A 13,933-nucleotide genomic window follows, 5' to 3' on the forward strand; every position below is an offset into this window, starting at 1 on the left:
ACATTGTGAGTGTGTGCTTATATCTTTGATCGCAAGCTCATAGATCTCGGCCTTTTATAGGGATTCGACAACAGAGGGCGGAATGGGAAAAGTAATGTCACTATTCTATATTCATCTAGGATTGAATTATAACCTCGCCATATACATCTTTCTTTTTTTTGCAGGAGTTTCTGCACTTTATTCATAAATCAATAGCAAATGAAAAAAACTTTATACAATAACAATGACGTACATGTACATGAGTACATTTTTTCGTGACAATCGAGAAGATAATGTGTAAGACTGAAAAGTGCATAAATAAAGCATGTAAAATCCCGGTGTAAAATGGTAAGTTGGGTGAAAATGCAGGGGCCAGCTATAATATGCAGGTAACTGCTTGAAACAATAACAGCCATGAGGGAGGGCTACATGGGAACCGTAATAGGATATAAATCTATTGTGATAAAATGACGTTACGAAATAGTGTTTAGAGAAGTAGTGGGGAGAGATTAGATAAAAAGTAAAAAAAAAACGTGCGAGATAGTGCAAGTGCATGGGTGAGTGTAGGTTATACATCTAAGTATAATTAGAAATAACAAACTTTTTCAATGAAGCTATGCTTCAAGCATATATTTGCTTATATAGTTTGCCTCTGCATTTTCACCATTAAGTTGTTTTTGTTTTCTATATTGTATTTATGTCCTTCTCCAGTCACTATGAGATTTTCACTTGGTTATATGTACTTTATGCCATATAATGATTATGTCTCACGCATTGTAAATTTGTTTTGTATATTATATTCCAGTAAATGAAAATCCTGCAAAAAAAGAAAGAAACTGTTTAAAGTTATGTTGCAAGGCATTCCAAATATCTGGACCATGGTGGCGTATTGTCTTATGAGTGAGCAATATTCTGGGGTTGGTTAAATGGATATCTGTTTTATGACGCGTTGGATACGTATGTTATATGTATGTCTTTGTTATAAATAAAAATATTGCGAAATGCAATTGGAATAGTATTTGTAGAAAATTTAAAAATAAATATGGCTATTTGGTATGTGTTAATATCTTCAATTTTCAATGTCCTTAACTTGTGAAATATTGGATTAGTGTGTGCAATAAAATGGAAATGCGTACAGATGCGAAGTGTTTTTTTTTTAAGACGGAATATTGTTTCTATTCTCGACTTACTACTTTACCCCTAAACAATGTTGCAGTAAAATAGATGGGATAAGATGAACGAATTATAAAGCATAAACAATTACTTTTTTGAGATATTATATTATAATCTACATAAGATCCCTATCCCTCCGGATGTCAACATACAAATAATACGAATGTGTAATGATGATGCATACGTGATGTATGTCTATTCCATTAATGATATCACACTAGACGACTTGATTTCAAACAACCTAACCCCTCATCAACATTGATACCTTCGTTTCAAATCACTAGTGGCTACATAATTCAAATGGGATTGAATCATCCCTTAGGACCCCCCCCCCCCTCCTCGAAACATCCACGAATAAATCCTACATCCATATCTTTATACAAATGAATGAAACAATGGGTAGAATATTAAACAACACTATACAACATGTATAATTAGACAGTCCTCTCCTAGATTAAATGTAACGTAATCATGATAATCTGGCGTAATTAATCTGCAAAAATATACCATTCATACACATAGTAGACTGTGAAGAAAATGACACAAGACACAAAGAGATTGTGTACTGAGATGCTTTCATGAAATAATAATTGTAATATATTTCCATGCTCTTTTTTTACTTTTATATTAGAAAGAGTGAAGGCAAGAGTGATGAATGGTATGGAGGTATGAGGGGTCCAATAATCATGGTTGAATTATTGAGCGACAGAGAAATATATAATAATATAAGAGAAATCAATATTCATATTTGGGGGCATGCATGTATAAATATAGGATAGACAAGTAGATACATATATATATTCTTCATGCGTAGCAGATTATCCCCCCGTGACACACATATGCATCCTTACACACAGAGAAACAAAGGAAATGTATAAATATATAAAATTGTAATTCATTTCAATTTTCATTTTCAAATGTTTATTTTTCCGCTGGTAACAACGAAGAGCGATTAGTTTTCTCCCTTTTATCGATCATTTTGCTAATAACATGAGTAATACAGTGGTTGTTCATAAAAAAAGGTCGACACTGTCTTCCCGTACAGTTTTGGCATTCTGGAAAACGAAGAAACATTGATATCCCAGGTGCAATCAATAAATCTGGAATTTGCATATCTCCGAGTTTGTCAATCGAATTTCCTAAATGATTGTTTTCATGAAACGGAGAAATATCTGATCTGAGATAATTTGAATTGAATTTGAATATTATGAGGGTTCAATAATATTCAAATTCAATTCAAATAAAACATTTATTTTCTTCCATGTCATAAATGTTTTATTTGAATTGAATTTGAATTGAATTTGAATTTGAATATTATGAGGGTTCAATAATATTCAAATTCAATTCAAATAAAACATTTATTTTCTTCCATGTCATAAATGTTTTATTTGAATTGAATTTGAATTGAATTGAATTTATTTGAATTGAATTGAATTTATTTGAATTGAATTTGAATATTATTGAATGAAATGACATTTATCGTTCGTCAAATCTCCTTTCCTTTATTATGTATGCCGACGATACCAATATTGTTTATTCTGATAAAAATCTTTATCACTTATGTGAAACTGTAAATACTGAACTAACAAATGTTTGTAAATGGTTTTGTGCGAACAAGCTTACCATTAACTATAAGAAATGCAATTATATTATATTCCGTAACTCCACAAGGCGTATTGATCTTAATCATGTAGTGGTGAAGCTTAACAACCAAATTATTCCCAGAGTTGAAAATACTAGGTTTCTTGGCGTTATCATTGATAGTAATTTAACATGGATACATCACATAAATGAAATTGAGAACAAAGTTGCAAAAAATATTGGAATAATATATCGCCTAAGTTTTTACTTGCCTAAAACTGTATTGCGTACATTGTATTGCTCTTTAATCCTGCCATATTTTTATTACTGCAATTTAGTCTGGGCTAACACATATCAAACCCATCTTAAAAAATTATGTTCCCTTCAAAATAAAATTGTACGTATAATTTCTCCAGACGACAATATACCACTAGCAAATACCACAAATTTGTTTCATTCCCTAAAATTGTTGAAATTAGAAGACATCAACAAACTTCAACAATGTCATTTTCTCTACAGGTGTTTAAATTCTCAAATTCCACAAAAATTTCGTGATTCATTTACACATGTTTCCAACATACATCATTTTGATACCCGCTCAAATAATCAAATATTCATTCCCAAACACAGAAAAATAATCTTCCAACACAATATTCGTTATACTGGCCCCAAAATATGGAACGAAATTCCGGATTACATAAAAAAATCTTTGTCGACAACCAGCTTTAAATATAAAATGAAAAAATTGCTTCTGTCGTTTTATAAATAAATATTTCCCGTCTTATGTCTCCTTTTGACTTTAAACATGAAAACATGAACCATGACAAATTGTTGTTGCGGCATTTATGTTTGCCCCCACTGATATTTTGTTGAGCATTCTATTTTATTTAGTAATTCATGCCCGCCTCCCCGCTCACGTCTCCCTCTCTTGTTCCCTTTCCTTTTCTTTTCTCTGCCTTTTTTCCTTTGTATTGTTTATTGTATTGTATTTATGTCTACAGGCGTATCCCGCCACAAGCCTCAGCTTTTAGGGTATACGCCTTCTTCCTTAAACCCAATATGTACATATTTATATTTTTTATAACAAATTGATTTATGTATGAATTTATGTTTACGAAAAATGTAATGACATGGAAGAAAATAAATGTTTTATTTGAATTGAATTTGAATATTATGAGGGTTCAATCGGAGACCCGTTCATACTTGTATATCATACGTCACAATGGCAACTATCAACGTACATGCAACAGGGCTCTACAGCCAGTCACAGTCACAGTTCATGGTAGATGTCCAAGTTACAACGTTGGTACGTTGTAAGTCCTTATGGAGTGGGCCTCAGTTTTGTTTATGGGGTACAATTTGCCAGGATAATTTGTCCAATCTACCTTTAAGAAAATAATATGTATGTGACATCATTCTTGTCGCGTTAACAATCATTGATCGGCCCACAAAACGAATTTGAAAGTCAATTCGGATGGTTTTCGAAAGCATTTTTTTTAAGGCCTGATCATGTGCATTATGGAACCAAAAATTTCACACCCATATTCACTCCGACTGGGTTCAAAAGAAGCTGATCAAACTTTACAAGGGCACTTCAAAATTCTACTTAGATAAAATTGTACACAGACTAAGAAAATGCCAGTGAAGATTGGTTCAATCACTGAGAGGCTACACCCCCTCACATCAAATGGTTTCAGAATCCAAAGTCACAAACTGACCAAAGAAAGACCAATGAAATCAGATGGTACTAAACCAAATGACTTGAACAATCAACACAGCCACACACAGATTCCACCGGCATGACCGGGGATGTCCTGGTAAGCGGGCGAATTTAGTATGAGCACACTGTGTCTCTGTATGTGGCTATTTTATATGCACATTGACGCACACCGTGTTCAGATTATCCTCTGCTTGACCTGTTGACTAGACATCCCACTGAAGATCTGTATCTCGCTGTGTGATTGTTCCAGCTTCAGTCATTTAAAAAAATTGATTTTCATTTCCTGTAGCGTCTTTGTGATTGAGCCAATCATTTAAACATACCCTTGAAGGACATGTGAAATACCCTAGAAGTTAGTTTAATCCCATCTGATTTCACTGATCTCTCTCTCTTGCCAGTTTGAGACTTTGGATTCAGAAAGCAATTGATGTGAGGGGCTCTTAATTATCAAAACGCTGGTGTTGATTTAACACCTGATTTCGATATCGGAAAACACCAGAGAGGTGTCGAAAACATCGGTGCGGCGTTAGACTAAGATCAATTTTGCATTTAAACGACACCGATTAGTAAGCTAATAACCGTTCGATTCTAAAGTGGTGTTGTTACACCGCTTATGTGGTGTTTTCCGATATAGATACCAGGCTGGTGTTAAATTAACACCGGCGTGTTTGCAGAAGCCAACCAGTGTAAAATATTGTTCATGTTGACTGGGTGGAATGTGTGTAGTGCCCTTGTAAAGTTTGATCAGTTTAGTTATTTTGGATCCCAGGGGGGTGTTAAAAAAATATCTGGGGTTGTTTACGAAAAGCATCCATGAAAAAGTTGTTTGCCTCTATAAGAAGTCAAGGCTAACTTCGCCATCAGTCAATTTATTTTTTGCCGCAAAGATATACAACTGAAAATTATAATCGCAAGGCTAATCACAATACAACATCTGGCAAGCTCTGACGATATGATAGACAATGCAATTTCCTCTGCAAAATTGAAAAATTATTCTGGTACAGACGAGTGTTTTGAAGTATTGCGAACATGGGTTACAAAAACCTTATAAATATACCCAAATCTTGATCGCATTTCAATCTTCAGCGACAGATCCAGAATTCAGTCTCATCCAGTAAAGTCCATCTCCAACAAAATGAAGTTAAGTCTTTCCGTCATCTTCATTACCATGGTACTGGTCTGCAGTGTGTACCAATCCACTGTTTTGAGTGCTCATACAGCAATCAACTCTGGTGAGTCGCAATCATACTTTACCTAATCTTTAGCATGATTGTTTTCAAAAAGTTCAATTATGAATACCTTTGAATAACCAGTAAATATTCTCAAATTGAAGACCATAATACATGTTGATTTTTAAAACTTGTGCATCAATCCCATGTCGCGCTTGCGGTTGCCGATTTCATTATCCTCTGAAATGTCCACAACTCATTAAGAAATTGAATTCAGTAATATTCATGATATTTTTAAGTTCGGAACATTGGTTTAGGGTGTTTTTTCCTTTCTCTGGTGTCTTCCCATAATTATATGCGATTAGAACAGTATTACCAGTGCGTTGACTCAGTTGGTAGAGTGTTTAAGCCCCGGTTGCGTATTTTTTTTACACCACTGCTCCGCCAAAATATTGAAAAACCCCACAGAAACGGCTCGCGCTAGAGTCTAACACGTTGACCCAAGGCCCTATATATAGGGCCTTGCGTTGACCACACGTGTTTCGTCGTGCACATCTTGATATCGTTCAATAGTCATACAAAACAAACCTTATGATTTCAATATAGATATAGCTTTTTAAAAGCGTTTAGTTTGTAGGGACCTAATCGCAGTTATGGCACCTCAAGACATTCAGATGCATAAACAAAGAACTATAGCGAGGGTTTTTAGTTGCAGATAGACTAGATTTCTTTTCTTCGTCGACTAAAATTTTCACCTCTCTGATCTTCAGCACTCACCCTCTCTCTCTCTCCAGCATTGTCCGTTCTGTATTTGGGCGACAGTGGTCTCTGCATTTATTTTGTTGTCATTAAATTAGGCACAATCATTTTGTCGATGAATTTGGTCTGTTGATAAGTACACCTTGATACCTTTGCTTTTCTCTAGTTAATTACAAAGCATATAGGGACTGCTTCTGCAGTGATATGCGCTCTAGAAATATGATTTTATATTAGTCATATTTTGATCATTATCATTATTAGTATTATCATTATTATTATTATTTTTATTTGGCAGATAAGATCTTCTCTCTACCTCTCTATTAATTCTTTCTTTCTCAATTTTTTTTTAAAGGAAAGTCTACGCCAAAATAACTTTTTTTTCAACGGGACAAGAAAAATCAGATTGACAGAAAAGGCATAAAATGTTTGAGGGAAATCGGACAACTAATAAGAATGTTACGAATTTTTAATGAAATGAATATCACAGGCGATTACCAACTTGCTGACATCATAGGTGCACGACTAACCATAGTTCATTAGTACTACAAAATTTAATTTTTTCCGAAATTTTTATTTCCTCAAAACTATTTCCAGGGGATATCTAGATGATAGATATGCTTTTCATGTTTCCATTATTACAGACTTTATAGTTCTATTTAACAACCTTGAAAATATGAATTTATGACTCAATATTTATAATAATTGAGTGATTAAAGGTATAAAAATATAGTCAAGCTCAATATTTTAAGTTCATTATATTTTAAGAAGGTCTACATAACAATTTATGTAAGGCTTGATTCGAGTTCTGAAAAAAATCATGTGATTGGTCAAATAATGATATTTTTGCAGTATACATTTGTAAACAAAATGAATGGTTAGTGGTGCATCCATGACTTCATGAAATCGGCAATTTGTCATGTGATTTCCCCATATTTTCATGTGATTAAAATTTCATAAATTATTTAGTTGCACAATGACCGTTTTAGTTTTGATCATCTGATTTTTCTGCTTGGGTAGACTCTTTTTTTATTCCCCCACGCGCCCTCTTGCTTAAGGCCCATTTCTTTTGATTTTTTTGTTACAATATAATTTTTTTTCAAAATCAATCTCCTTGTATCTCCTAGCTCTTACCCTTTATCTCTATTCCTTCGCACTCCCCACCCCTATAGCTTCTCCTCTCTTAATTTTCGGGCTCTTTTCATCTTTCTCACTCACAGCTACTACTGAACTATTTGTCCAACAGGTGCACTACGTACAAATTGCTGCAGATGTATACTCTGTATGTGATTCTGAAAAGTATTTAAAGGTCAAGTCCACCTCAGAAAAATGTTGTTTTTAATCAATAGAGAAAAATCAGACGAGCACAATGCTGAAAATTTCATCAAAATCGGATGTAAAACAAGAAAGTTATGACATTTCAAAGTTTCGCTTATTTGCAACAAAATAGTTATATGAACGAGCCAGTTACATCCAAATGAGAGAGAGTCGATGATGTCACTCACTCACTATTTCTTTTGTTTTTTTATTGTTTGAATTATACAATATTTCAATTTTTACGAATTTGACGATTAGGAACTCCTTGCCTGAAGCACAAAATGTTAAAATAATGGAATTCCATGTGTTCAGTGAGGAATGAAACTTCATTTCACATGACAATGACGAGAAAATAAAAATATTTCATATTTCATATAATAAATTACAAAAGAAATAGTGAATGAGTGATGTCATCAACTCTCTCATTATTTTGGATGTAACTGGCTCGTTCATATAACTATTTTGTTGAAAATAAGCGAAACTTTGAAATGCCATAACTTTCTTATTTTACATCCGATTTTGATGAAATTTTCAGTGTTATGCTTGTTGGATTTTTCTGTTTTTATTCAAATCAAGTTTTTGTTGGGGTGGACTTGTCCTTTAAGGTTAAGAAAACCTCAGAACAAGTCAATACTAGAAGGCTTATATCAGTGGCGTACCTAGGATTTTTCACAGGGGGGGGGGCAAATTCGTCCGCCCCAAAATTTGACAAGCAAAAATAAAAAAAAATAAAAAAGGTCATCTTCAACCACAAATATAGGATTTCGTACCAGAAAAAAAAATGACAAGCCAAAAAAAAGGGCTTCAAGCTCGTCAGGGGGGGGGGGGGGGCAGGGATACGTCCCTTGCATGGGTTGTGACTCTTCAGCGGCCTGCCCCCCCCCCCCCTGTAGGGACGCTAGTGAGGCCTATATACTGTAGGAAAAATACTATAAAGTGCATTCCCTCACACTTCCTTTCAGCAAATTCAATTCGCCACAAGACTTTAAATAGACAATATCTTTTATATCTTCATTTCCAGTACAAAATCAGCTCAGTTACAAACTAAAATGGTTTTCAGAACCTTTTTCCGTAATATCAACAATAACCTTAAAATGTGGTAACGGGATGATTTCAGGTAGTTTTTGGATAATTCATTCAACTAAATACATCGGGTTCATACACATCTCACGCGGGAATTCCGAGAGCTTTGCTTTCAAGAGCGCACATATTAGACTTGCCCGCGAGTCTTTTCTTTCGTATTTCTGGGGATTTTGGCGGAGCAGTGGTGTAAAAAAGAAAATACGCGCCCCGGTTGCGTCAGACCAATATGACGTTAAAAGATGGGAGTTGCTGCCGTTTGGCGATCAACATTAATAAAGGTCAAGTCCACCCCAGAAAAAAGTTGAATTAAATAAATAGAGAAAAATCAAACATGAATAACGCGGAAAACTTAATTAAAATCGGTTGTAAGTTATGACATTTTAAAGTTCCGCTTATTTTTCACATAACAGTTATATGCTCAACTCAGTGATATGCAAATGAGAGAATCGATGATGTCATTCACTCACTATTTCTTTTGTTTTTTTGTTGTTTGAATTATATAATATTTTAATTTTTACGAACTTGACAATCAGGACCCCTTGCTTGAACCACAAAATGTTGAAATAATGGAATTCCATGTGTTCAGAAAGGAATGAAACTTTGTTTCACATGACAGTGACGAGAAAATCAAATTATTTCATATAATAAAATGCAAAAGAAATAGTGAGTGCGTGATGTCATCGGTTCCCTCATTTGCATACCGAACAGGATGTGCATACAACAGTTTTGCAAAATTAAGCGAAACTTTAAAATGTCATAAATGTCTTATTTTACATCTGATTTTGATGAATTTTCCAGTGTTATGCTTGTTTGATTTTCTCTTTCTATTTAAATCAGCTTTTTGTTGGGGTGGACTTGTCCTTTAAGATCAACTTCGATCTGGCGCTGCGCGATTAATTGCCCTCGATTATTTTGGGAAAATTATTTCTTCGGAGCTCTGTTTAATATTTCTATTTTTAATAATCAAATTCAAATGTACATTTTTATTTTTAAATCGTCTATGTGTTCGTTGGAGAGAAAGAGAGATGTTGATAGAGAAATAAGGAGATTGGGTTTGCATGTGATTCGCTCAGGATTGGCTGAGAAGTGGCAGTGTTTCATAAGATTAAATATTTATGAACACTATTTAAGGTATTTTTCCGGGGGGGGGGAGTTGTTGCTCCTTTCTTTGAAGCATTTTCCATGTAATTTTTTTTTTCACGATTGGCCAGGATAGTTTTCAACGTTTTCTAAAATACTATTTTTTACTATTGCAGCTATTGATCGAAGTGAACAGGTTGACTCAGGTAAGTGAATTTCATATTGATTCGAGTTTTCAGTATCCCTTCTATGAATTTCCATGAGCATTCAAATTCATTGATTGGTGCTCATGTGATAAAAGAGGACTTTTCCACTATTTCAACTTGGCATGGCCAATGAAATATGAAGTATGGTCAGTTCTGCCTTATAAACAATTACGAGCTCTCGCCATATAGATGCGCATTTACTACTCTGAGAAGTCACAGTGATTTATAAGATTAAATGTTTAGGAACATACTTTAGGGGATTTTTTTTCGGGGGGGGGGGGGTGTTGCTCCTTTCCTTGAAGCATTTTCCACATAATTTTTTTACGATTTATAATTTTCCGCATTTTGTAAAACATGGTATTGTTTTTTATTATCGCAGCTATGGATCTAAGTGAACAGCTTGACTATGGTAAGTGAATTTCATATTAATTCGAGTCTTATCCCTTCTATGAATATCCCTGAGCATTCAAATTCATTGACTGGTGCTCACGTGATAAAAGATAACTTTTCCATTATTTCAACTTGGCATGGCAAATGAAATATAAAGTATGGTCAGTTCTGCCTTGAAAACAATTCTGAGCTCTCGCCTAGTCTCGGGCAACCCTCGCTATATAGATGCGCATTTACTACTCAGATTCCGCCCTGCAAGGTGGCTGAACGAATTTGGTCCAGAATGGTCAACTAGACCGATATTCAAGAAGGGATAATATACATATACTAGGGTTTCTTTCAAATATATTTGGGGATTACTCGTTCTCGGTTGGACTGGCAGTATCACTATTTTCCTTCTAGGGGATTTGCCCCCCGGAAAACTATAGATTACAAGTTAAGCCTCCCATGAATAATTCCTCTCTGCATTTTCTCAAATCCTTTTTATATTAATTTTTGTATAATATAAAATCATCGTTTCATGCCCCTACATGAATGTAATTCACTACAAGTACATGTTCCAAAATGCATTGACATTATAACAACAAAGTGAAATTAAATGTGCAGGTGTAACATATTGAATTAAGGACGGAAAAAACGAATCGGTATTTACCTTATATTGCAAAGTTAAAATCGATATTGCATGGTTATTTTTAAAAAGCATGAACATTTAATAAAACCAAATTGAATTTGAATACGTGCCTGAAGTTATCTAAACATAATAACAGCGTCGAAAATCTATCAAATTTAACAAAACAAAATCCGTAATGTATGGCCCTGCGATGCCTACTTGGATGGGGAGGGAAGGAAGTGGAAGTTTGGAGACCCGTGACCCGTTAGGTTGCAATCAAACGCAACTCTAAATATCATCCACATTGGTCCACATGATTTTCAACAAAATAATACAAAACGCGCAATCTGGACTTGCGCTTTTAGTTTTCTGAAATAGGGTCCTGTGTGTAACCCAAAACCTCACTTTCACCTCATATATTTAATTGATTTCTTTTGTAGAAACAGAAGTTACTGAAGACCAGGGAGATTATTGTCCATCTTATTGTTAAAAACCAGGTGGGTTGAAATTATCAACTTTGTTGTAATCATTCAAGAGGTTCGGAATATCAAGACCTATATCCCTCGAATACTTTTGTCACTTTTTACTAAGCCTTTTAATTGCTTATTTATCTACAACCATTTGTCGAAATTGAAAAAGAAACAAACAAACAACGAAATATTGAGTAGAAACTTACGATATCTTTAGATTTAGAACAAAAATGGTTTATGTATATTTATAGCAACAATATGGTTCCATCGGAAATTCAAGATGTTTATATTTTCTCAAAATAATAATTATTATAGGTATTCTACCAGACACGGCGACAGATTTCGGCTACCAACTCGATTGGCTCAAAGTACTTGTATTTTCACCGGTCCAAATTTTTTTAATTTTTGAACTCTATTAAGAGAAAACTTAGCAGTTTTTGTCATAAATGTAACAGTGCTTTTTAGTGGATCTCCTCATTTCCGAGCAAAGATATATTTCGTTAATTCTACAAATGTTTTGTAATTTATCTGTAGTTGATTTGTAATTATGTTTAATCTCTATTTGTATGTGTTTATATATATATATATATATATATATATATATACACACACACTCTAAAAATTCTAATGTTAAATCATCATTTGAAAGGTTGGAGGAGTGACAACCTTTTCCAAATGTTACATCCAACCTTGTATAAAGCTGAATCCAACATTTCAAGTGTTGGGTAGAATCATTTAAAGTGGTAAAAGCAACATTTAGAAAATGTTGTCACTCCTCCAACCTTTCAAATGTTAAGTTAACATTTCTTGTTTTCAGAGTATATATATATATATATATATATATATATATATATATATATATATATTTGATTTGTATGTGTGTATATATATATATTGATTTGCATTTGTTTATGATGTTGATAACTTGAATTTGAACTGAAATGAAAAACGGTCGTTGATAAATATTTTTTTTTCAAGATTGAAACATGTAAAAACAGTCAAACGACAGAACTCTCCCTTTTTTCTAGATAAATCACCTCCTTCAAGCAGGTTGAACAAGAATATACATGTACTAAAAGTATTAATACAGTCTTGAATTTAAACTTTTGCTCTCTATTTTATCAAAAGGTTAATTGTGGTTCTCCAGCCAATTTGACTCCATATTTTTGCCATGAGAATTCTACAGCTGCAGTCCCAGGGAAACAACAAAATATCTTCGGACACCTATGATATAGAATTACAATATTTAGAAAAATTTGACATATGAGTATATCACTAATCTGTACTATGTACTATTACCATTTTAATAAAAACAAGAATGTTTCGGCTGGATTTCATTGAATCATAAGAGAATAAAAACTGAGCATTAAAACAAACTGTCTCCGTTTTGTTTGACACCGCATTACTGAAAGATTTATTCACCCTGAGACAATGAAGACACAATAATTAAGTAATATACATTAACCATCAGATGAATATTAAATGAGAAAGAAAGAGCGAGAATTTGAGAGACATGGGAGAAGGTAAAAAGGGAAGGATGAGTGTGTGATCGAAATTGTGTGGAAACAGGTGATGTATTCAATTCAATTCAGAACTTTGTTTTTAATATTGCTCGAAATTCAAACAGCACAAGGTCGATTTTACCATATGAACAATAGTTTACAGTTAATTATCAATGTCATCAATTTCGGATTAAAAACGTCCGACGAAAAGGCTTCTCATGAAATGATCCCAAGAAGATACCTCAGGTACGCAAGTATTCGAAGTTTTGGTGGGTTAAATCACTTAAATTAGCGTGTGTGTGTAGTGTACGTGTGGGGAGGGGGTGTGGGGGAGTGTGATGGTGCATGTGTTTGTGGTAGCGGTGGGATGTACGCTTGGAGGTAGCTAGCAATTAAATGTAGATTGACATGGGTGTGATACCCAACACAATATATTTACCCTTGACCTTTGCTTTAATCTTCAATATTCTTTCATCATAGATGCATATACGTTTAAAATGACATATTGGTACGATCATGTACACTTGCTACACTGGCATAAGTTATGATAGGTATAATGTTGTCAATCTTTAGCGGAGTCCAGTTGAATAAGAACCTACTTTTATGGTACCTATGGTAATTTCCTTCATTGTTTCCATTGGCGACTGAGCCGTTTTACTGAGGAAATTAAATGAAATGAAGGGAATAGATATTATCGTAAGATGTTCAGGTGGTGTAAGACAATAGTTTTGTTTAAAGGAAACCAAAACCCAAAAAGAGAGGCAATCTTATTGGAAAGAGTAAAATGAGAGCGGAACAATTTTTAAAAAGTTTCATCAAAATCGGTTATGAAATAAGAAAAATTAGGGACGATTGAAAAGTCTTGTACTTTCTATGTGGGTCAACAAATTGGCAAAC

General features: G+C 33.9%; 1 long non-coding RNA gene across 1 annotated transcript; it reads left to right on the forward strand.

Moving 5' to 3' along the window:
* Positions 1–5,356: 5,356 nt before the first annotated feature.
* On the forward strand, positions 5,357–12,901 carry LOC121409621. Its single transcript, XR_005969183.1, has 5 exons — positions 5,357–5,685; positions 10,035–10,064; positions 10,444–10,473; positions 11,505–11,561; positions 12,663–12,901. It is a non-coding gene; the product is annotated as an uncharacterized LOC121409621 (long non-coding RNA).
* Positions 12,902–13,933: the final 1,032 nt, after the last annotated feature.

Source organism: Lytechinus variegatus, chromosome 2, assembly GCF_018143015.1.
Source record: "Lytechinus variegatus isolate NC3 chromosome 2, Lvar_3.0, whole genome shotgun sequence".
In the NCBI taxonomy this organism is placed as follows: Eukaryota; Metazoa; Echinodermata; class Echinoidea; order Temnopleuroida; family Toxopneustidae; genus Lytechinus; species Lytechinus variegatus.